Here is a 26,360-nt window from a genome sequence, read left to right on the forward strand (position 1 = left end):
GGTTAAAATCTTCAAGTCTTTTCTTATTATATATATATTTTTTTCAAACTGTACCTACTGGCCAATAAAACGAAGTTTATTTTATTTGTTCACAAATTTGCTTTTAGTGTATAAGTAATGCAGATCTCAGTTAAACCTACGGAGCTAAAATATATGTTTAATTTGAGAAATTATGTTACATAACTGTTCATGTTGATTCTATTACACTGTGGAAACAAATGTGAAGTGACCGTTCATACTTATCTTGTTCTACCAATTTTCCTTTAAATAGCGATCTGTTATTTTAACATATGGACGTTACTCGAAACTTTGTAAATAGTAATATCTAATCAAATTCAGATGTATACAATTCGCTTTAAAAATTGTTTTTCGTGCCATTCCAGGTTTCTCGTTTGAAACTTTTTAGTTCGTAGCTCTACCTAGTGGCACATATTGACATGACCCCTTTTAATTTATGATTTTGACATCTGTTGGGAAATAAGAAGATAAGCATGATACTTCGTCTATGTTCTCGCTTTAGAGATGAAGTGTTATTGAATTGATTTCCACACTAAATAACCCTAGGTTTCAGTTTGCTCTACAAAACCAGTGCTATTGTAGTTAGGAAAATACAGACCACATGTTTCAGTACACACTTATACTGACTCGTGAGCTGTTCTGATGAAGCGGTAATTTAGAAACATCGGTTTACAGAAAACTTTTTTCCCTGATGAAGTTGTAATAATTAAACATCGATTCTTATAAAAAAATTTTGTCCCGATAAAAACTGCTTTACCTAAATATCAGGGGCCCGCCATGGCCCCATGGTTAAGGCTCTCGACTCATACTGCGAGGTTCGCGGGTTCGAATCCCCGTCATACCATACATGATCGCTCTTTTAGTCATTGGCGCGTTATAATGTGGCGGCTAACCCCACTATTCGTTGGTGAAAGAGTAGCCTAAGAGTTGGCGGTGAGTGATGATGACTAGCTGCCTTCCCTCTAGTCTTATACTGCTAAATTAGGGACGGCCAGCACAGATAGCCCTCGTGTAGCTTTGCGCAAATTTCAAAGAAACAAACCTAAATATCGCTTTTTCCGTCCTGGTGCATTTATAATATCAGTAAATAAACGTTTTTGGATAATAGTTTATACATTTTAGTCAGTACATCACAATCTAAACAAATATCCAAATCAACCAGCAGATACAAGCCTGTGCCAGCGTTTATGTTTATACAAATTAATTAAAGTTTTCAAACTTCAGAAAAACATTCAAAACCTTTGTTTAGAATCGAGTCTTTCAAACAGTAAAGTGATAAATTAGGAGATGTTAACTCTTGGGTGCATGTACAGGTGACGCTCCTGAAGGAGGATTAAAAAAAAAGCTGTTTCTATAAAGGTGACTTTTTCTTTCTGAAGTGTGAGGGCGTTTAGGATTTGTGAGAAACTTCTCTCAAGTTTCACATTTGAGTCAATAAACAAATAAAAAGAATATTCGAGGATTATGGGCGGTGTTGCCCTTCCACCAACAGCTAATCAGGTTTCATTCTAGAGATGCATTTACCAAGTTCAGTGTGTTTAGTCTGTCCCTATTGGCGGATTCCTCATTAGCGTACACCTAATGAACTGTTAGAAGAAAGTGGCTGACATTCTTAAAAAAACTGTTATTTTGTCGGAGTTTGGAAACAGAGTAATTTTACTACTGAGACGAGAATATAGATAAGTAAAATATCTGGTACTCTGGTGAACGAAGGGCGGACAGTACATATTAAATAAGGAATACTCCAAGATGGTGGGAGACAAGGAAACTCAGAGTTTGTTTGTGAATTACATCATTCTTATCCTTCTATTGCTCATCTTGTGGATTTTATACAACGGGGTAAGGGATGATATGATGTTACTTACCTATTTCATGTAATCCTAACTTTGCTCCATGGTTATCATTTCTTTGTTTGGAGCTACAAAGCTAAACAATGGGCTATATGTGGTATGTTATCCACGGGTACTGAAACTCGGTTTCTAGCGTTGCAAGTCTGCAGACATGCCGCTGTGCCACTGGGGAGGGGGGCATGTTTATAAGAAAATCTTTTATTTGTAAGTATTTCCTTCCGTAATATACTTCTATATATATACATAAGCCACACATAAATCATTCCTCTTTAAATATCCAACAAGACATCCACACATCCAACATTCCTCTTTAAATATCCAACAAGACATCCACACATACAACATTCCTCTTTAAATATCCAACAAGACACCCACACGTAAAACATTCCTCTTTTAAAAAATTTAACGAAGCAAGGACATAGAAACATTCCTTCTTAAATATCCAACAAGACCGCCAAACAGAAAACATTCCTTCTTAAATATCCAACAAGACCGCCAAACATAAAACATTCCTCCTTAAATATCCAACAAGGCCGCCAAACATAAAACATTCCTCCTTAAATATCCAACAAGACCGCTAGACAGAAAACATTCCTTTTTAAATATCCAACAAGACCGCCAAACAGAAAACATTTCTTCTTAAATATCCAACAAGACAGCCGAACAGAAAACATTCTTCCTTTAGTATCCAACAAGACAGCCACACAGAAAACATTCCTCCTTAACTATCCAGTAAGACACCCGAACAGAAAACATTCTTCCTTTAGTATCCAACAAGACAGCCGAACAGAAAACATTCCACCTTAAATATCCAACAAGACAGTCAAACAGAAAACATTCTTCCTTAAGTATTCAGTAAGACCGCCAAACAGAAAACATTCCTCCTTTAGTATCGAACAAGACAGCCAAACAGAAAACATTCCTCCTTAAAGATCCAACAAGACAGCCAAACAGAAAACATTCCTCCTTAAAGATCCAACAAGACAGTCAAACAGAAAACATTCTTCCTTAAGTATTCAGTAAGACCGCCAAACAGAAAACATTCCTCCTTTAGTATCGAACAAGACAGCCAAACAGAAAACATTCCTCCTTAAAGATCCAACAAGACAGCCAAACAGAAAACATTCTTCCTTAAGTATCCAGTAAGACAGCCAAACAGAAAACATTCCTCCTTTAGTATCCAACAAGACAGCCAAACAGAAAACATTCCTTCTTTAGTATCGAACAAGACAGCCGAACAGAAAACATTCCTCCTTAAGTATCCAACAAGACAGCCGAACAGAAAACATTCCTCCTTAAATATTCAACAAGACCGCCAAACAGAAAACATTCCTTTTTAAATATCCAACAAGACCGCCAAACAGAAAACATTTCTTCTTAAATATCCAACAAGACCGCCAAACAGAAAACATTCCTTCTTAAATATCCAACAAGACCGCCAAACATAAAACATTCCTCCTTAAATATCCAACAAGGCCGCCAAACATAAAACATTCCTCCTTAAATATCCAACAAGACCGCTAGACAGAAAACATTCCTTTTTAAATATCCAACAAGACCGCCAAACAGAAAAAATTTCTTCTTAAATATCCAACAAGACAGCCGAACAGAAAACATTCTTCCTTTAGTATCCAACAAGACAGCCACACAGAAAACATTCCTCCTTAACTATCCAGTAAGACACCCGAACAGAAAACATTCTTTCTTTAGTATCCAACAAGACAGTCAAACAGAAAACATTCTTCCTTTAGTATCCAACAAGACAGTCAAACAGAAAACATTCTTCCTTAAGTATTCAGTAAGACCGCCAAACAGAAAACATTCCTCCTTAAATATCCAACAAGACAGCCAAACAGAAAACATTCTTCCTTAAGTATCCAGTAAGACAGCCAAACAGAAAACATTCCTCCTTTAGTATCCAACAAGACAGCCAAACAGAAAACATTCCTTCTTTAGTATCGAACAAGACAGCCGAACAGAAAACATTCCTCCTTAAGTATCCAACAAGACAGCCGAACAGAAAACATTCCTCCTTAAATATCCAACAAGACTACCAAACAGAAAACATTTCTCCTTAAAAGTGCAGCAAAGCAACCACAGAAAATATTTCTCCTGAAAGATCCAGCATAGCAAATATATATATAAAACATTCCTCTTTAAATATCCAAAAAAAAAAAAAACCAAACAGAAAGCATTTCTTATTAAATATCCAGCAAAACAATTATACAAACAACATTCTTTTTAAATACCTAGCAAACCTACAAGAATCGATTTCCATATGTCAACATAATATGACTTAATATGATTGTTTTGTTTTACAAGTCGTCATCTCAGTAAGAATCTCACAGATCTGTGACAATTATTTTACCATTATAAATACACTAAGGCTAATCACTTTGTTGTAAACCTCACCCTACCAGAGGTTACCTATGAGATTGAACTGCGTGTTGTAGAACTTATGCTACCAGTATGAATGTAGTGAGACTAAACTGTGTATGGTAAATCTTATTCTTCCAGTATGTTTATACCGAGAACAAACTTAGTGTGTGGTAAATATAAAATGATCTAAGGGCGATAGTACCAGAAATAATTTAAAGAAGAATATAAGGATGATACAGATATATATATACATAGATTAACCCTAAATTAAGTTCAACATTAAAATTTAATGTTATATTGTAAAAAGCATGAGTACAAAGTGGTTAATTCGACCGATCTCGTAGCGAGAGTCTGTAATAATCAATACATGTTTGACTCACTTAGTTTTCATTGTAGGCCATTAGGCTCTTAGTTATACTGCATTGATGCTTAACTTGACATGACTGCGGAATTACGATAAACTAGCTGCATACCAGCAGCAAGGAATATATAACTTCCAATTACAGTAATATTAGTCATGCAAGGATGATCTATGTATAGCAATCTCATTTTGTTTTCATTATTTTGGGTACTACCATACCTACATCAGTTCACATTTATGACATATTTTTCATTATTTGTTTTGTGATGCTTTTCCCTCTGTCTTAAAGTTATTGTATTCTATGAACATGTGCGATAAACGTTAATAATGTACATATTGATATATTTTTACTCCACTTCCCAGGTAATATAATGGTTAGGTTCATAAAGACAGCGATTGTTTAGCGTAAAAAGCTTTCAGTATTCTACATGTTATGGTCATTTAATGTTTATCTATTATTGGCTGGTAATTCCTATTTCACTTTGTATTTAAGATTTTTAATGGAACAACAGATTTCTTTTAAAAAACACACTAACTGCTAGGCGTAATTATAGCATCGTTCATTCTGGAATTATCAGTTTTTAAAATGTGAACTGCCCAGAAACACATAGAATGGGTTTAGTAACATAGTGGCTGTAGAATTACAAAAAGAGAGATGAACAATATGGTAGATTGGCTACTTTCTGGTTTGGTATCTCAGCGATGGTTTCTTGCCTTATTTTGAGACTTGTTGGGTAGAGAAATAAATAAACCTGAGTGACTATCATATTTTAAAGTAAAACTCTCTGTCAATGCTGTTTTTTTTGTCGTAACTATTTGTATTATACCTACTGAGTACCTTGGCCACCTCTGTATGTAGTCTGTTAGGACTAATAACCTTTTTCTAACACTATCGAAATGGATCTTTGAAACAAAGACAAATAAATGGCAAAAATATACAATTGTATAGACGTCTGTGTCATAGGGCATACAACTGACATACAACTGTCGATTCCAAAATATGTTAAGTTATTTCTTGTAGAAAATGTTCATTACTACTACACTGTAATTATCTTTATCCTGGAGAGATGCTCCTAAGAATGGGAACACCCGTGGAAATAATGAATACACAGTCATTTTTTGTTGTTCAGCGATCTTTACTTGTTTTCTTGAGTTTTGCACAGAAATAGTACAGGGTTTTGTGTTCTAGCTGTTCCTAATTTAGAAGTGACAGACTAGCGGGAAAACAGCTAGTCAAAACTACTCTCCGCCAACTTTTGAGCTACTCTTTACCATTGAAAAATAGAATTAAGGTCAAATTACAATCCTTCACGGCTGAAAGGGCGAGGATGTTTGGTGACAGGATTCGAACTCGCGCCCAACGAAGAAGTCTACCAAAACAACTTCTATTGCTTGCAATATAATAGGGTGCCTACTGTTATAATGTTGTTGTTTTATTGGACAATCAATCCTGTCTATTGATCTTTTAACCAGTATTATATCTTATATGACTCTCCAGAACAAAGAAGCATCTTTGTTTGTAATATATTTCTACCTCAGTACTACTGGAAAGGTACTACTACTCTTTAACTTGAAAATCTATTTATTTACTGTTTTGCTTTGTTTCACTTTTATTTAATAAAAATCGTCTGTGTAGTTTAAATATTACACATTTAAATTATTGTGTGAAAGAATCTTTCTACTATCAAGTAATAATGCAACTAGTAACAATAATTGGCATCAGGAGAAATGCATTGCGTCATACCTCTTCAACGCAGGTGTTTTTATTGGCGGTTTTAATCAGTCTCTCTCGTGTGTCACAGGTTCGAGTCCCGTCACCGACCACGTTCGAACTTTCGGTTATACTGTCGTTACATTGTGAAAATCAATCCCACTATTCGTTGGTAATGAGTAGCACTTGAACAGGCGGTGAGTGCTGTTTCCTGGTTACCTTCCCTTTGACCCCTCGTGAAATTCAACAGAACAACTAAATATTTCTGAGTTGCTATCACTATTCTCGAATGTTGCTACCGAAACAATGAGTTATAATACTAGTAACGAACAACCTTATAACACGAGTTATAATACTAGTAACGAACAACCTTATAACACGAGTTATAATACTAGTAACGAACAACCTTATAACACGAGTTATAATATTAGTAACGAACAACCTTATAAAACGAGTTATAATATTAGTAACGGACAACCTTATAACACGAATTATAATACTTGTAACAAACAACCTTATAACACGAGTTTAATACTAGTTACGAACAGCCTTATAACACGAGTTATAATACTAGTAACGAACAACCTTATAACATCAAATTCAGGTCCGGCATGGCCAAGCGTGTTAAGGCGTTCGACTCGTAATCCGAGAGTCGCGGGTTCAAATCCCGGTCGCACCAAATATGCTCGCCCTTTCGGCCGTGGGGGCGTTATAATGTGACGGTCAATCCCATTATTCGTTAGTAAAAGAGTAGCCCAAGAGTTGATAGTGGGTGGTGATGACTAGGTGCCTTCCCTCTAGTCTTACACTGCTAAATTAGGGACGGCTAGCACAGATAGCCCTCGTGTAGCTTTGCGCGAAATTCAAAACAAACACCAAATGTGTTATTTTTCTTTAATAGTACACAAAACTTTGTGTTATATAACACCTCTTAAAAATTTACACGTGTTAAACGTGTGCTTTGTTAGTTCAAACATGTAACATATGTAGTTATAACATCAAATTTGTTATTTTTCTTTAACTGAACACAAAACTGCTTGTGGTATATAAAACTTCCTAAAATTTTACGCATGTTAAACGTGTGCTTTGTTAGACAATTCAGACATGCAACATACGCAGTTGGTTTGTACGTATGTGGTAAATATAAATAATTCATAGTTTAGTTTTGCCAGCTTATTGGTAATTATATATTTTTTCGGGGATACTTGAAAGAGACTGACAATAAGTCACGCGTAACTTGGTAACTTTGTTTTTTCTGTATAAAAAATAAAATCGTTACAAGACAAAATTCCATAATAATAACTCTAATGTAAGATTGATAATACCTCCGTTTACATTTCTGTTGGCTGTTCTTTTCTAACATTATTATTAATATTTGTATTGGCTGTTCTTTTATAACATTATTATTAACATTTGTATTGGCTGTTCTTTTATAACATTATTATTAACATTTCTATTGGCTGTTCTTTTATAACATTATTATTAACATTTGTATTGGTTGTTCTTTTCTAACATTATTATTAACATTTGTATTGACTGTTCTTTTCTAACATTATTATTAATATTTGTATTGGCTGTTCTTTTATAACATTATTATTAACATTTGTATTGGCTGTTCTTTTATAACATTATTATTAACATTTCTATTGGCTGTTCTTTTATAACATTATTATTAACATTTGTATTGGTTGTTCTTTTCTAACATTATTATTAACATTTGTATTGACTGTTCTTTTATAACATTATTATTAACATTTGTATTGGCTGTTCTTTTATAACATTATTATTAACATTTCTATTGACTGTTCTTTTCTAACATTATTATTAACATTTCTATTCGCTGTTCTTTTATAACATTATTATTAACATTTCTATTGGCTGTTCTTTTATAACATTATTATTAACATTTCTATTGGCTGTTCTTTTATAACATTATTATTAACATTTCTATTCGCTGTTCTTTGATAACATTATTATTAACATTTCTATTGGCTGTTCTTTTATAACATTATTATTAACATTTGTATTGGCTGTTCTTTTATAACATTATTATTAACATTTCTATTGGCTGTTCTTTTATAACATTATTATTAACATTTGTATTGGCTGTTCTTTTATAACATTATTATTAACATTTCTATTGGCTGTTCTTTTATAACATTATTATTAACATTTCTGTTGGCTGTTCTTTTCTAACATTATTATTAACATTTGTATTGGCTGTTCTTTTATAACATTATTATTAACATTTCTTTTGGCTGTTCTTTTATAACATTATTATTAACATTTCTGTTGGCTGTTCTTTTCTAACATTATTATTAACATTTCTGTTGGCTGTTCTTTTCTAACATTATTATTAACATTTCTGTTGGCTGTTCTTTTCTAACATTATTATTAACATTTGTATTGACTGTTCTTTTCTAACATTATTATTAACATTTCTATTGGCTGTTCTTTTATAACATTATTATTAACATTTCTATTGGCTGTTCTTTTCTAACATTATTATTAACATTTGTATTGGCTGTTCTTTTCTAACATTATTATTAACATTTGTATTCGCTGTTCTTTTCTAACATTATTATTAACATTTCTATTGGCTGTTCTTTTCTAACATTATTATTAACATTTCCATTGGCTGTTCTTTTCTATGACCACCAATAACGTTTCTGTTGGCGAAAATCGCTGGTAACCTTTCTACTGTCTGTTCATCAACGGTAGTTGATGTCTGCAAGGGAGAAATCTATTTATATTCAAAAACAGTTGTGTCAAACATTTTAATTAAAGTTATTCTCTAACTGGTCCGTGAACGGCATGTGACTGACGTAAATCACATACATACTCGTGATATTCGTAGGAAAACAAAAATCTGCCATGTGCTTTAATATAGAAAAAAGATGTCGCTAGTTCGTTTAAACTTTTATTTATGAGCACGTGCGTGCGCCAAACATATGAACATTAAGGTTATTTATATCACGAGTCAGTCTGGAACAAAGTTTTGTAACGAAACCTACACCCATCTGTGAATCGGAAGTTTAAAAATCTTTTTTTGTCAGAGCGGTTTACTTTACGAAAATCCCACTAACCTATTTCTAGTAATAAAAATATAAATCTTTACTTATGGCCCGGCATGGCCAAGTGGGTTAAGGCGTTCGACTCGTAATCTGAGGGGCACTGGTTCGAATTCAAACATGCTCGCCCTTTCAGCCGTGGGGGCGTTATAATGTGACGGTCGATCCCACTGTTCGTTGGTAAAAGAGTAGCCCAAGAGTTGGTGATGGGTGGTAAAGACTAGCTACCTTCCCTCAAGTCTATCACTGCTAAACTAGGGACGGTTAGCGCAGATATCCCTCCTGTAGCTTTGCGCGAAATTCAAAATAAACAGTAAATCCTTACAACAAGTGATTGTGATTAACTTGCTATGATTTGTTTGTTTAAAGTTAGAATGAAGCTACAAAATTGGTTATCTGCATTTTGCTCACCATGGGTAGCGAAACCCGGTTTCTCACGGTCCTTGATTGTTTTCTCTTGTTTCTTTTTGAAATGGCTATTTTTATAATTTTATATGTTTTTACCACACAATTTAAACTATTTATTTTTAGTGATTAGTTATGTTTCTTATCGTTTCCATTTTAACTACTTATTTTTACTGTGTAGTTGTGTTTCTTATCATTTCCGTCTTAACTACTTATTTTTACTGTTTAGTTGTGTTTTTTATCGTTTTCATTTTAACTACTTATTTTTACTGTTTAGTTGTGTTTTTTAATATGTCCATTATAGCTGCTGGTTCACTGGTGAGTTAGCGAGAAGCTTATTTACGTAAAACCTTAAAATACAGAATTCGTTTCCCTGCAGTGGACAGAACACAGATGGTCCACTGTGTAGATAAAATAAAACAAACAATATAACTATTTTATTAAATATTACAGCACATTATGGGTTATTTAAAGTGATTTTTATACAAATATGTTTAAGTTGAAACGTCTTCTTTCCTACGAATGAAATTGTATACACGTTTAATGTGTCTTAGTCTTGGTAAATATATATGCCTAAAAGTATAGAAATGGATAAGTTATTCAACATTCTATCATTTGTAATTACTGAGATACGACCTTTTATGTCTGTACAATTACGCTTGCAATCGTGGAGTTACCATGGAAACCACCCATTATTTATTTGGTTGTGTATAGTTTGATAATACAAAACCAACAAAGAACATCCGTGATCTTCCAGTTCAAGGTCACGTCAGATTTACACTTGACCAGTAGCTTCTTTGATTATTTCTTTTGCTTATAAGTTTCACACATTTTAATTTTACCACGTGGTCATGTTCCTGCACGTGAACGGCTATATTTTGTAGTACAGATTTTGATGTGTTGCTAATGCTATTTTGAATCTTTCCTACAACTGGTGTGAGAGACAGTGAACTGCTTATTCCTTACATTGAGTCTTATAAACCAAGTTCTTTCTGAGAGGATTTCGTAATATTATCACATAGTGTGGAAGATTTGTGAAGAAAGCACGAAGGTTTTACTTCAGGCCTGATACATAAAGAAAAAATACTTTTTGTTTCTCTTGTGATTGCCATGTTGTGGTTCACTAGTAGTTAAGATAGGCTGACTGTATAACTTTTAGGGTATCGTTTTCTAGTAATTAAGGTGAGTTGACTGTATAGCATACGGTGTATGATTTTTAGTAGTTAATATAAGTTGACATATAACTTACAATGTATTATTTTCTAGTAGTTAATATAAATTGACATATCACTTATAGTGTATTGTTTTCTAGTAGTTAATATAAGTTGACATATCACTTATAGTGTATTGTTTTCTAGTGGTTAATATAAATTGACATATCACTTATAGTGTATTGTTTTCTAGTAGTTAATATAAGTTGACATATCACTTATAGTGTATTGTTTTCTAGTGGTTAATATAAATTGACATATCACTTATAGTGTATTGTTTTCTAGTAGTTAATATAAGTTGACATATCACTTATAGTGTATTGTTTTCTAGTAGTTAATATAAGTTGACATATCACTTATAGTGTATTGTCTTCTAGTAGTTAATATAAGTTGACATCACTTATAGTGTATTGTTTTCTAGTCACTTACAGTGTATTGTTTTCTAGTAGTTAATATAAGTTGACATATAACTTACAATGTATTGTTTTCTAGTAGTTAATATAAGTTGACATATAACTTACAATGTATTGTTTTCTAGTAGTTAATATAAGTTGACATATAACTTACAATGTATTGTTTTCTAGTAGTTAATACAACATATTTCTATACAACATATAACATGTTTCATACAACACATAATATGTTTTTATAACATATAGCATGTTTTATACAACACATAACATTTTATATAACATGTTTTATGCAACACATAACGTTTTATATAACATGTTTTATACAACACATAACGTTTTATATAACACATAGCGTTTTACACAATATATAACATGCTTTATACAACATATAACGTATTTTATATAACATATCGTTTCATGTAACATATAAAGTTTTTACATAACATATAACATGTTTTATATAACATGAACGCAAGTTTGCACATTTATTTGTTTGACTTTCTTTTCGATAAACTGTAGTGGTCAAGGTTTCTAAACTCGTAGAAATGGAAGAGAGTTATGGACTTTAAGATCTAAGGAAATTATCATGTTGTCAAAGTTGCTGTTTACATGAGTTTGGAGTTCTTCATGTATCAAGAAAACAAACTTATTTTACCCAATTCGTTGTTGATGAAGATATAAGGTTAAAATGGTGTGTTCAAAGTGCTACCTTCTAACATTCTGCAGACTGATCATTCCAGTCATATAACTTATATCGAGACAAATATCCAACAAGTACATGACGTTGATGGATGGTCCTGTTAGAAGTGAAATGTTGTCACTCAACCTTTGGATAGTATGTTTATTTTCATGGTATTCTTGGCAAGTGTCGTGATAAGTAAAACTATGACCAGATTAGCCATATTATGTAGTCAAACTACGACCATATTAGCCATATTATGTAGTAAAACTACGACCAGAATAGCCATAGTCTGTAGTAAAACTATGACCAGATTAGCCATATTATGTAGTAAAACTATGACCAGATTAGCCATATTATGTAGTAAATCTATGACCAGATTAGCCATAGTATGTAGTACAACTAGGACCAGATTAGCCATAGTATGTAGTAAAACTACGACCAGATTAGCCATATTATGTAGTAAAACTACGACCAGGTTAGCCATATTATGTAGTAAAACTACGACCAGATTAGTCATATTATGTAGTAAAACTATGACCAGATTAGCCATAGTATGTAGTAAAACTATGACCACATTAGCCATATTATGTAGTAAACCTACGACCAGGTTAGCCATATTATGTAGTAAAACTATGACCAGATTAGCCATAGTATGTAGTACAACTAGGACCAGATTAGCCATAGTATGTAGTAAAACTACGACCAGATTAGCCATATTATGTAGTAAAACTATGACCAGATTAGCCATATTATGTAGTAAAACTACGACCAGATTAGCCATATTATGTAGTAAAACTATGACCAGATTAGCCATATTATGTAGTAAAACCTTGAGCTGCAAGTTTGTGTCACTTTTTTTTTACCTAGATGAAAAATTTAAAATTTTGAGGAGATTTTCAATAATATTGGTTATCCGAAGAAAACGTTACAAATAACCATAAAACGGTAAAAAAACAAAACACAACATGTTTTCCTTAAACGCCAGGCGTCGGGTAAAACTTTGACAAATAATTAAGGAGCTTTACATTACGCAAATCCTACAACGCTGCGTGTAATCTTGCGAAGTAAAATCCAGTTCCCAGCCCTCTCAGAAAGAACTCGTTTTTTAGACAGTGTAGGGAGTTAAACCCAAGAAAGACGCAATGATTGTTGTAGTTTAGATTCAAACTAACATTAGCATCACATTAAAAACTGTAATACAAACACGTAGGCTGTAACATTTCACGTTCACTATAATAACCATGTAAAAAAATTAAAATGTGTAAAAATAATAGGAAAAAAAGAAGTTATTTTCATCCATACACAAGACCACCAGTAGGTATTAATAGCAACAAAAATCACCCAGTAATGTGTGAGCAACGCTTAAAAAAGATATCGTTTGTTGTGATAGAAACACTAAGTTAAACCTCTGGTTTTATTTTGTGCTTTACTTAAGATCAATAATTATGTAAGCTATTATTTAAAGTCAGACCATTTTATTTTTCTATACAATATCTATAATAATATTTTTTTTCAAGGACCTGTTTGATTTTGGTCATATTTTAACAACAGAATGCATCAGACATTTGTATCTTAAAACAGCTACAAGTAGCAACGTTTTGGTTCCTCACTTTGTGTAAAAGATCAAACCTTTGTCTCTTAATTCTGTACGTGTCATAAAATATAATTCGTGCCTTCCAGTGTGACAGCGCTTCGATTCTCGTTGTTGGACACAGAAAATGGTACAATTTGGCTTTGCTATATGAAAATAAACATATATACACTGTTGGACAAAATCTTAAGGCCAATGAGCATAAAGAAAAAATATGCATTTTGCGTTGTTACACTCAACCACTTATTTGAGTAGAGCTTCGAAAGATGAAAAAAAAACTTTTTTAGAATTTAATAGGGAAAATGTAAACACTATGAAATTAGCCTAAAACAATCGGTAAACACGTAACGAAATTTAGTCATTTGTGTTCAAGCATTAGCGTTGTCAACATCTCCCACTGACATCTCCTGTGTTACATTGGGTAAAGACATGGCAAAGGCTAAAAAGTTGACAGAGTTTGAACGTGGCAGAATTGTCGAGCTGCAAAAGCAAGGTCTCTCTCAACGTGTCATCACTGGTGAGATTTGGCGTAGTAAAACTGCTGTTGTAAATTTCTTAAAAGACCCTGAGAGATAAGGAACGAGAATTTAAAGTGGTCGGTCCAATAAAATTTCGCAGGCGTTGAGAAGGAGGATTCGACGGGTTGTCCGGCAAGACACCAGCCGATCGTCGAACCAGATTAAGGCCCTTACGGATGCAGAATGCAACTCAAGAACAATAAGACGGCATCTACGAGAGAAAGGCTTTAAAAACCGTAAACGTCTTCAAAGGGCACCCCTCCTTCCACACCACGAAACAGTTCGGTTAAACTTTGCTGAGAAGCACCACACATGTGACGTAAAAAAGTGGACAAAGGTTTTGTTCTCTAATGAGAAAAAAAATTTAACCTGGATGGTCCAGATGGCTTTCAACGTTACTGGCACGATAAAGATATCCCACCGGAGACATTTTCTACACGATACAGTGGAGGAGGTTCCATCATGACCTGGAGTGCTTTTTCCTTTCATGGAGCAATGGAGCTTCATGTTATACAGAGGCGTAAACAGCAGCTGGCTACATTGGCATGTTAGAGAGAGCATCCTTATTGACTGAAGGCCCCCGCTAGTGTGGAAATGACTGGATCTTTCAGCAGAACGACGCTGCAATCCACAATGCCCGCAGGACAAAGGACTTTTTCACGGCGAATTACGTGATTCTTTTGGACCATCCAGCGTGTTCGCCCGAACTGAACCCCATTGAAAATGTTTGGTGGTGGATGGCAAGGTGGATGAAAGTCTATAGAAATGGACGTAAATTACTAACAGTGCACGATCTTCGTGAAGCCGTCTTCACCACTTGGAATAACATTCCAGCCAGCCTTCTGCAAACGCTTATATCGACCATGCCAAAGCGAATGTTTGAAGTTATTCGCAATGACGACCGTGCAACTCACTCTTGAGACCTCTTGTTGGGCATTTCCAACCCTATTTAGGACTTCTTTTTGGTATGATCTTAAACTTTTGACCAGCTAGTATTTAGGCTAATTTCATAGTGTTCACATTTTCCCTATTAAAAGCTAAAAAACTTTTTTATTTTTATTTTCCCTTTTCTTATTTTTATCTTTCGAAGCTCTACTCAAATAAATGGTTGAGTCTAACAACGCAAAATGCATATTTTTTTCTTTATGTTCATTTGCCTTAAGAATTTGGCCAGCAGTGTACATATACGTTTTTAGTATTTTCTACTTACAACTTTGATACTAGATGTCAGGTATTGTTAGGATTGTTATTTAGATAGCTGCCTTTAAATAGTGCTTAACAAGTTTGTATCTACAGGTGTTGTTAAGATTGTTGCTCAGTTACCTACCTTTAAAAAGTGTTACAACAATTTCTTATCATTCAATATAGGTATTTTAGAATCGTTGCTTGGATATCTGCCTTTAAAAATAGTTTCAACAGGTTTGCATTGTTCAGTACTGGTATTGTTGCTTAGCTACCTGCCTTTAAAAAGTGTTACAACAAGTTTGTATTATTGAGTACACTGTTGCCTGATAATGGCTCTTAATAGTGGTCTTAAAGCTCGCAATTAAAAAGTATCTAACATTAGAAAATTGGCTGCATATTCTAAACATAACTTAATTAGGTAAAACAGTTTGATAAGGAATACAACTGTTTTAACTTCTCGTTTTAACACTTATTATTTTTTTTTATTTCCATGTAACTAATGATTATTAATGTTTAATTGTATTTCTGATCACACTCTGTTTTGACTACAAGGTTTTATTGTGTAGTATTATTTCTTATTGTTTCTCTTTTTCATTACTGACTATCAGTGTTTAGTTTTATCATTTTTCAATTTAACTTGTGTTTTGTTCAGTTGTGTTTCTTATTACACTCAATTTTATTTACTAGCTATTGCTGTTTCATACTGTATGTTATTTCACTACGTTTTAATTAGTGATTTTTACTGTTTAGTTTTACTTACAACTCTCAGTGTTAACTACTGTTTTACTTAAAACACAAAACAGGTAACAACGTTTCGATCTCCTTAGGTTATCACTAGACGTTAGTATTTATAGCTTCACAAATACAGTGTCGGTCGATTTGACTGAGCACGTAAACACAGAATTAATGATATAGAAAAAAAAGAAGAAATGTGGACCAACTTGGAGTTTCAGGTCCATGCAGGAAGTGACGTACAAAAATACGATGATCTAAGGAGGTCGAATCGTTGTTACTTGTTTTGCATTTGAACTAAAAGTTTTTAACACCCATATAAGTTGTTTTACCACATACAAGTAACAAAACATTTTGAAAGAAAAGGATGGTGCAGGAATAGCAATGACAAAAAGTAAGGAAACAAGGTAGGGATTAATACACAAAACCATACAAAACTCACCACATAAGTTGCCAAATATTTCAAAGAATAACATTAATCTACACCTAACTGTTGAATATTTTTATTTGCATAAATCCAGGTTAAATAAAAGCATTTAAACTGAATAATGCTATAAGTCTCACTGACTAATTCCCATAATGTTGTAACATTGACTCAGTGGTTATTTATGTGGTGATTTATGTATGGTTTTATGTATTCATCTCTAGCATGTTTTTATATTTCTTGGCATTCTCATCCCTACATTACACTTATTTTTTCATGTTTTTTATTACTTGTTCATCTTTTCTTTTAAACAACACCACTAAATGATAATCGCTATGGTGACAACAGTTATATCCTGGTGTGATAAGCGTTATCATTATGTGTTGAAGTCAATAAAACACTGCTCTGCTTCTGTACCCCCCCCGAAGTTAAAATGCAACATTTTGTTTGTATGTACATCATCACAACTTCTTCAAGTATTGGTGAGCTAGCCCTTGTAACATCAGAATCAGAATATTCAAAAGAACATTTAGATATTACTCTGGTTCTCTACTTAAATTTTTTTTTGGCTGAACTGAAGGTTTTAACAGTTTCTGGAAACCTCGAAAACCAAAGTTAGGCCTTTATAACAGTTTATAACATTGTTATAAGAGATATTTGAGACTATGATGAGCAATACCTAATATGTAACGATCATCTTTCTTCCGGCCCATTCCTACTTTGTACTCTTTAACTGTGTAAATTTATTGTTTCATTACACACCATGTATTGCACTTTGATCTTCCTCCTTTGTTTACTGTTTTTGAGATGCATTAACAAACGTCACACACTTCTCAATTCACATATAACCCACACCTAACGAAGAGCTTATGACCTTAGCATGGGTGTTACGTAAGGAATACAGCTTTACGGGATGTACTATCTCAGTCCCACAATCCCGGTGCCATCTACATCACGTTGACTTTAATTACACTTTTTCCTGTACAAGAGATGTACAATAGTGCTTGTAGGTTCATTACTTTGTCGGTTAAAAGGTTCCTAATAATTCATGAACCTGTCGGTTACAGGGCCTCTAATAAATCCTGATCTTTAGATAGCAATTAATAAAAATTTAAAAAACTTTAAAACATGAATAAGTCTTAACATACTGCCAAGCAATTTGCTGGAAACGTTAACAATCCTTTCGCGTTGCTTTGAATAAAAAGTTGTTTTTTTTAATTTCGTCCAAAGCTACACAAAGGCTAAATGCTCTAGCTGTCCCTAATTTAGCAGTGTAAAACTAGAGTGAAGGCAGCTAGTCATCACCCTCACTGCCAACTCTTTTATGAACAAATAGTGGAATTGACTGTAACATTATAATCCCCCCACAGCTAAAAGAGCGAGCATGTTTGGTGGAGAGGATTTGAACCCGCGACCCTCAAATTTCAGATTGAGAGTCGAGTATCTTAACCACCTCGCCATGCCAGGCCGAGATATAGTGCTACAATGTAGACTTTAAATAAATATACATCTTACAGACATGCTTCTGCAACATAAATTTTAAACATACGTTTAATAGATTGGCTGCTGTAATGTATGTTTTAAAAATATTGTATTTCAGTATTTGTGGATACAAGTAGATTTTAAATACATTTTACAAATACGCTACTACAACGTACAATTTCAATAAACATACATCTCGGAGATATTCTGTTACAACGTAGACTGTAAATAAATACATCTCAGAGATATGTTGCTGTAGCTTTGACTTGGTTCAAAGAACGTCGTGTTAAGTTTTGTTACGTCATATATTAATTAAATTACACATAATATTTATATTGAATAATAATTTAAGATACAAGGTCCTTTACATTTAATGTCTTGTTTTTCCCTCTCTAGATGTAAGAAGACCAAGATATTAGAACCTCTTCAGGTGAGAGTGAATATTCAAGTTATTGATATTAAACAAGACCGATATTTACCATGGTAAAGTTACAATCCAAGAATTGTAAATAGTTATTTAACAGTTTCCTTCTTTATTTCTTTTTAACACTATAAATATTAAATATTTTTATATATATTAATAAAGTTATCGAATTTTCTTGAGATGTTTATAAGTTTAGATTCTCTGAACGTTTTTCTAACCGATATTGTAGTTTAACCGGCACACTTTTTTCAATTGTTTTGGTGTTCAAAAAAGTCTTTTACACATTTTTCCTTACTCAGAATTATTTCTGTAGTTATAGAAACATTGTTACTATTAAACTGCACTGTATAAACCATTTTACTTTGCCATTTTTTAAATATTTAATATTTTATTGAAATCACGTCGAACCTGTTTTTGTATATAGATGAAATGATGAGAAATCCACAACTTCAAGCACAAAAAAATAATTAGGGAAAAGTTAAGGTTTAACATGCATTAACCCTCTTTTCTTCTACCATATCTTTTCTATCTCATGTCTTCTCTCATCTTTGTCTGAGTCACTAACCATCTCTTGATTGGACCACTTCTACCATCAATCTTTTTATACCTTCCTCTGTTTAACTCGACTTTTTTCTTGCAATTTCTCATCTAACTCGTATTTTCTTATACTTCAATTTGTTTAACTCAAGTTTATCTCTTATCATCTTTAGTATAAACCAGTTTCTCTCTTATCGTCTTTAGTATAAACCAGTCTCTCTCATCACATTTAGTATAAAACGTTTTCTCTCTTATCGTCTTTAGTATAAACAAGTTTCTCTCATCATACTTAGTATAAACCTTTTTTTCTCTCTCTTATCGTCTTTAGTATATACCAGTTTATCTATTTTTATCCTTCGTATAAACTAGTTTCTCTCTTATCATTTTTAATATAAACCAGTTTTTCTGTTATCGTCCTCAGTATAAACCAGTTTCTCTTATAATTTTTAATATAAACCAGTTTTTCTGTTATCATCCTTCGTATAAACCAGCTTCTCTTTTCATTCTTAATATAAACCAGATTTTCTGTTACCGTCCTCACTATAAACCAGTTTCTCTTATAATTTTTAATATAAACCAGTTTTTCTGTTATCATCCTTCGTATAAACCAGCTTCTCTTTTCATTCTTAATATAAACCAGTTTTTCTGTTATCGTCCTTAGTATAAACCAGTTTCTCTTATAATTTTTAATATAAACCAGTTTTTCTGTTATCATCCTTCGTATAAACTAGCTTCTCTTTTCATTCTTAATATAAACCAGTTTTTCTGTTATCGTCCTTAGTATAAACTAGTTTCTCTTATAATTTTAATATAAACCAGTTTTTCTGTTATCATCCTTCGTATAAACTAGCTTCTCTTTCATTCTTAATATAAACCAGTTTTCTGTTATCGTCCTTAGTATAAACCAGTTTCTCTTTTCATTCTTAATATAAACCAGTTTTTCTGTTATCGTCCTTAGTATAAACTAGCTTCTCTTTTCATTCTTAATATAAACCAGTTTTTCTGTTATCGTCCTTAGTATAAACTAGTTTCTCTTATAATTTTAATATAAACCAGTTTTTCTGTTATCATCCTTCGTATAAACTAGCTTCTCTTTTCATTTTTAATATAAACCAGTTTTTCTGTTATCATCCTTAGTATAAACCAGCTTCTCTTTTCATTCTTAATATAAACCAGTTTTTCTGTTATCGTCCTTAGTATAAACTAGTTTCTCTTATAATTTTAATATAAATCAGTTTTTCTGTTATCATCCTTCGTATAAACTAGCTTCTCTTTTCATTCTTAATATAAACCAGTTTTTCTGTTATCGTCCTTAGTATAAACTAGTTTCTCTTATAATTTTAATATAAATCAGTTTTTCTGTTATCATCCTTCGTATAAACTAGCTTCTCTTTTCATTCTTAATATAAACCAGTTTTTCTGTTATCGTCCTTAGTATAAACTAGCTTCTCTTTTCATTCTTAATATAAACCAGTTTTTCTGTTATCGTCCTTAGTATAAACCAGTTTCTCTTTTCATTCTTAATATAAACCAGTTTTTCTGTTATCGTCCTTAGTATAAACTAGCTTCTCTTTTCATTCTTAATATAAACCAGTTTTTCTGTTATCGTCCTTAGTATAAACCAGTTTCTCTTTTCATTCTTAATATAAACCAGTTTTTCTGTTATCGTCCTTAGTATAAACCAGTTTCTCTTATAATTTTAATATAAATCAGTTTTTCTGTTATCATCCTTCGTATAAACTAGCTTCTCTTTTCATTCTTAATATAAACCAGTTTTTCTGTTATCGTCCTTAGTATAAACCAGCTTCTCTTTTCATTCTTAATATAAACCAGTTTTTCTGTTATCGTCCTTAGTATAAACTAGTTTCTCTTTTCATTCTTAATATAAACCAGTTTTTCTGTTATCGTCCTTAGTATAAACTAGTTTCTCTTATAATTTTAATATAAATCAGTTTTTCTGTTATCATCCTTCGTATAAACCAGCTTCTCTTTTCATTCTTAATATAAACCAGTTTTTCTGTTATCGTCCTTAGTATAAACTAGTTTCTCTTATAATTTTAATATAAATCAGTTTTTCTGTTATCATCCTTCGTATAAACTAGCTTCTCTTTTCATTCTTAATATAAACCAGTTTTTCTGTTATCGTCCTTAGTATAAACCAGTTTCTCTCTTATCATCCTTAGAGTAAACCAGTTTCTCTTATAATCCTTAATACAAACCACTTTCTCTCTTAGCATCCACAGTACAAACTAGTTTATCTCTTATCATCCTTAGTATAAACCAGTTTCTCTCTTACCACACTCAGTATAAATATTTTTCTCTCTTATTATCAGTGGTATAAACCAGTTTCTCTCTTATCGTCCGTGGTATAAATCAGTTTCTCTCTCTTATCATTCTTAGTATAAACCAGTTTTTCTCTTACCATATTTAGTAGAACCCACTAAATGTACTCACTGTTGTAAGATACATTTAGGCTTATATTAATGTGAAAGAAAATCTTACATGTTTGAGAAACTCAAACGTTTTGGATACAGTGACATATTATCTTCCATACCATGTTGTGCCTCTCTGAAAGTACATTCCTTAGAAGTTAATATGTTAACATCCATACCAGGGTGTGCTTGTCTGAAAGTACATACCTTAGAAGTTAATATATTACCTTACATATCATCACGTGCTTGTTTGAAAAGTACACATTAAAATAGCTATATATTATCTGAAACATCGTCGTGTGATTTTCTGAAGGAAAAGAACATTGGAACAGATAATGGCCTGTTAGCCCTTGTATAAGAAAATCCACTTCTGTTTTCTCTAAAGAGTCACGCACAGCGTTCTACTCAAGCATAAGATGTTGATAACACGCCAAGTTGTCGACTATCTATCTAATTCTGGCTCGTCTTGGTCGCAAGCTTTGAATTCCATAGCGTTTTTCCAACGGTTGGGTTGAAATACCGGGTACGTCTAGGCAACATGCAGAATGAAATGCACGTCATTAAAACAGAAAAAAACAAACAAACAGAGAACAGATACATCAGACCCAAGCTCGTTTTTTTTAATACATTCAAACACGTATTCGCTTTTTTGAATGACCGAGACACACAGTCTCTCTTTTCTTTTTGTAAACAGTTTCGACGTGTATTAGCATTTTTAGATATATTTACAGTTACAGGGGCTCTTTTTGTCACGAGTCCAGTCTAAAAAAAATTAGCTATTCGTGTGTATCTTTTTACTTCTTAAGTTCTTTTATCGTAATATAACTATGAAGTTTAAAATCTGTGGTCGTAGTAAGTGTAGAGTAAGAATGAGGAAAACTTGATACAAACAAGAAACAAAATAACGCCCTAGTTTTATTGAGTTACAGAAACCTGATTTGTTCTCTCGAGAAGTTAATGAATCTATTTCCGTTATTTGGTTTTACACAATTCAATGTTAGTGTTAAAGATAGCGATATTACACCTGTAACGGTAAGGTTATACATGTGTTTAGTTACTTCTTCAGAAAATCTGTTTTAAGCCTTTCACCACTTGGTGTCCATTTCTTAAGTTCTAAATAGCTATAGAACCAGCCTCATTGACAACTGAACCGGATTAAACACTGCTGAACTTGGCTGTATTTTTTTTTTTTTATCCAGACACCACAACAATGTACGTCTGGATGGAAGTCATGGCTCAAAAACAGAGAACCTTGTTTGTGACATCACATTTGTGAAAAATATTTGAAAGAAATAATAAAGATGGAGTAATAAAAAGTATTCCAAAATTAATTATACATATTTCATATTTTTGTAACAGATATATAGATCTATAAACGCGAACACTGATATTAAACTCCTTGCTTTTCCGAAAACGAAATATGGTAACCTAATTCATTCACTAAGCCTACATTAACCTTATGTAGGCTTAAGGCTGAAACCTAAAGTGCGTAGAGAGGTTGAATTCTTAGCGCCCACACTTTCTGAAAGTGAAAGTTTTTCAGGCTGTTATTTGACATATTTGTCAAAGTACAAAAAGTAAAACAAATTGTGCACACATTAGCAGATAACTGCAGTGTTGTTAATAAGGAAAAACATTCACTTACGTATTATTTAAAAATATACTTTAGGGACGAGCCATTTTTATAACTTCATATTAGAAGAGAAGAATGCCTTATTATGAATTTGCTCGAATACAAGCTAAAACGCACATACTCTAGTAAGTTTACGTTGCTATTTTTTTTTTTTCGCCTTGGATTTGGAATTAATACACTACGGATCTTCATCGAAGTGAGTATTATTGTCCATTATGCATATATTAATACTCTACATAAGGCTTCTTAATTATAATTGTGAATTATATCTCTGTAGTTGCGTTTATGATGCATTAAAACTTTAATCAGAGATTTTACTCATGCGGTACCATTTTCGAACATCTGCACAGTTTAATTTACAGAGGTTTGTTTTTCAACAGATAATTATTTACCATGTACTCAAAGTGAAATAAAGCAACACTTGTGTGTAAGCAATCAAATTTTACCGTTTGAAATTATTACAAACGCTTACATTTTTATATTCAACAGTTTGGTAATTATTATAATAAAGTATAATTTATTAAACAACTTATACATGCCATAAAAAGTACTTATTTTATTTTAACTCAGTTAAACAAACTAGCATATAAATAAGTATATAAGCTGTATTATTGTCAGCTTAATCAAAAACAAAGCAAATGATACACAGACCAAAATTATAATTCTACTGTATACTAAAACCATTTCCAACGTACTTGTGACCCACATTTATATTTCTACTCTGGCTGCGTTCCTGGTGTATTTGTTTCAAAGTTTAAACTTATTTACTTTGTTTTATTATTAGTTTTGTCTCGATACTGAATTCGACGGTTAAGACTTTTTTTTTGAGACGTAAACGCAACTTCTAATCATTAGCCGATTTTTACAATCGATTAAACAGACGACCAATACCGTCATTGCATAGTTTAATGGTTTAGAAGTCTGAGGGACTATAACAATAAAAATCAAGTATGTATATCTGTGATGAGCACAGCACAAATATCTCACCGTGTAGCTTTGTGCTTAACCAAAAAACAAAAATTGGATTCCTCAAATTAGTTCAACCTGTCACGTATTCCTAAAATACAAGCAAGCGATATCGTTTTGTTAAAGTTTTACCTACTTGAAATATAAACTCGTTTCAGTCTTTGGTGTTATATTTTTTTATTATTACTTATTTACTTAAGGCTTACGTTTTCCTCACGTAACGTTGATCATATCGTGCTTCAATGATCCACTTAATACGTATTGTTAATAGCATTTTGATCATAAACATTCGTGGTAGTCAGTAATTAACCGTTGGTTCTGTAGTCTCTCTCAGACTCCAGTACAACATTTGTTTTCAAGGAAACCATTAAACCTGATTTACTACACCATATATAGCTGGGAACGCGCTTCAGTTCGGAGGAAGATCACGTGACGACATATTCAGGAGTGCGGGCACCTCCAATCTCTTACACCACTGAAAATAACTGTCTATAAATATCTCAGCCTACACAGAAGTACACCTATCCTAAGTTTTCCTTTATAACAAAGATACAGCTAGTATCGACTTTCAGTATCAGAAATGGTTGTATTGGTGAAGTTCTAAATGTGTTTATCATACGTTCATAGATGTAGTGGTTTTCTATTTTAAATGTCAAAATATTACTTTATTCAATTTTAACGATACATAAAATGGAGGATTTATACACTGCCCTCTGTAGGATGATAAGATAGGCAATATTATATTATTTGATAGTTTTTGTTCTTATTTTAAACAGCCTTCGAGTTGGTCAATGTCCATATTGAAAGGGTAAACAATGCTACTTTTGTGACTAAAGTATAATTCTAGATTTATTACAAATAAAGTATAGGAATATTTTAATAGATATCAGAATAACATTAAGTGTAGCATTATCATATCTTAAGAGAAAACATTATTTCGTGGCAATGGCGTCTGTTTTGTTTCTTGTTGAGCACAAAGCTACACAATGAGCTATCCATGCTATGTATATTACGGGTATCGAAATCCGATTTTTTAGCGTTATAGGCCTACTAACTTAACTGATTCACTACGAAGGTCAGATAGCAGTAAAGGTGTTAAAATACTAATAATGATCAAATTCTAAAAGGTAAAATACTTTCTTAATAATGCACTTTGTTATTTTTTGCCTCCACATCAATGATGTTTGATTTTTATTTTTTTCGCTTTCAAGTCAAGAGAAGCCCATCATGCCACCTGGAGGAAGTAACTAGTAACTTTTTGTGACAGAAGATAGAATTTGTTGTAGAAAGATATGCAAGAAAATCTGAGAAGAACCGCTGTCTGTATCAAATTAAAATAGTAAAACCATAGCACTATAATTGCTTAACACAAAATTTGGGTTCCTCTGAAAGTCAAAGCTAGTAGGTTGGCTTGAGGTGCCTCTCTACGCAAAAAAATAACCAGCAGCCGAGAAACTACAAATGTTTGTTTTATATTGTTCATTTAAGTGGTTTCTATACATGTTTAAAGAAGGTGAACGAATAGTGAGTAACAAAAGATGTAGTTGGTACAGATTTTAAAAATATAGAAATTTGCATCAGTGTTTCTACAAACACTTGCCATACCATAAAATATTTGTTCTATTTTATATTAAATCAAGATCAAAAGGAAAACCTGATTTATAACCTAAAATAATAATAAACTGTATGTAATGTAACCTGTACAGCTAAAGGAAAACCTGAATTAAGATAACCAAGAACCGTGGTTTGATGGGTTTCTTGCAGATAAAGGTTTCTAAAGCAGCGTTGTTACCACATGAAAATTGTTCTGTACATATATATCGACGTTGGCCTTTGTGATTTAAAATAAAATTGTGTAGTTATTTTCCTATGTGATTGTTGTATTTTATCTTTAATATTTGGTTTGCTAAAGTTAGTCGTAGGTTCGTCAGCATGAACGGTTTTCATATATTTACAAAATGAATATTAAATTTTGAGGTTCTTTCACGCCTATGTATTAGAAGTCTTTTGTTACTGTAATAACTATTCTTCCAAACTAATTACATCTCTTATTTACGTGTAAATTTCCCAAAAACTTAGAGTTTTTATTTGATTATTTTCATCAGTATCTATCCACTTCATGTAATCACTGTCATGTTCCTATTAATAGGAAAAAATAAAACTTGTAAGACAGGGAGAGGTTTTATCACCGTTGTGAGAAACATATAATAAAGTTTTATTATGAACTTTAACAGTTTCTGCTCATTCATTTTAACCAGACACAAACAACAATGTATCATAATTTGTTTGTATGAAGCTAAACGGATGTTTATAAACATTTAACCATTCTACGTTG

At 32.5% G+C, this 26,360-nt stretch overlaps 1 long non-coding RNA gene across 2 annotated transcripts in view; it reads left to right on the plus strand.

Annotated features, from left to right (window-relative positions):
* The window catches only part of LOC143248553 (uncharacterized), a 42,322-nt gene extending 16,066 nt beyond the window's left edge, over nt 1-26,256 (plus strand). The window contains exons 1-3 of one of the 2 annotated variants that reach the window (XR_013027044.1): nt 1,634-1,857; nt 18,430-18,463; nt 25,237-26,256. This is a non-coding gene — a long non-coding RNA (uncharacterized LOC143248553). Of the gene's footprint in view, nt 1-1,633; nt 1,858-18,429; nt 18,464-25,236 lie in introns of those variants that run through there. The other variant, XR_013027043.1, reaches the window with a different exon arrangement.
* Nucleotides 26,257-26,360: the final 104 nt, after the last annotated feature.

Source organism: Tachypleus tridentatus, chromosome 4, assembly GCF_004210375.1.
Source record: "Tachypleus tridentatus isolate NWPU-2018 chromosome 4, ASM421037v1, whole genome shotgun sequence".
NCBI classification, from domain to species: Eukaryota; Metazoa; Arthropoda; class Merostomata; order Xiphosura; family Limulidae; genus Tachypleus; species Tachypleus tridentatus.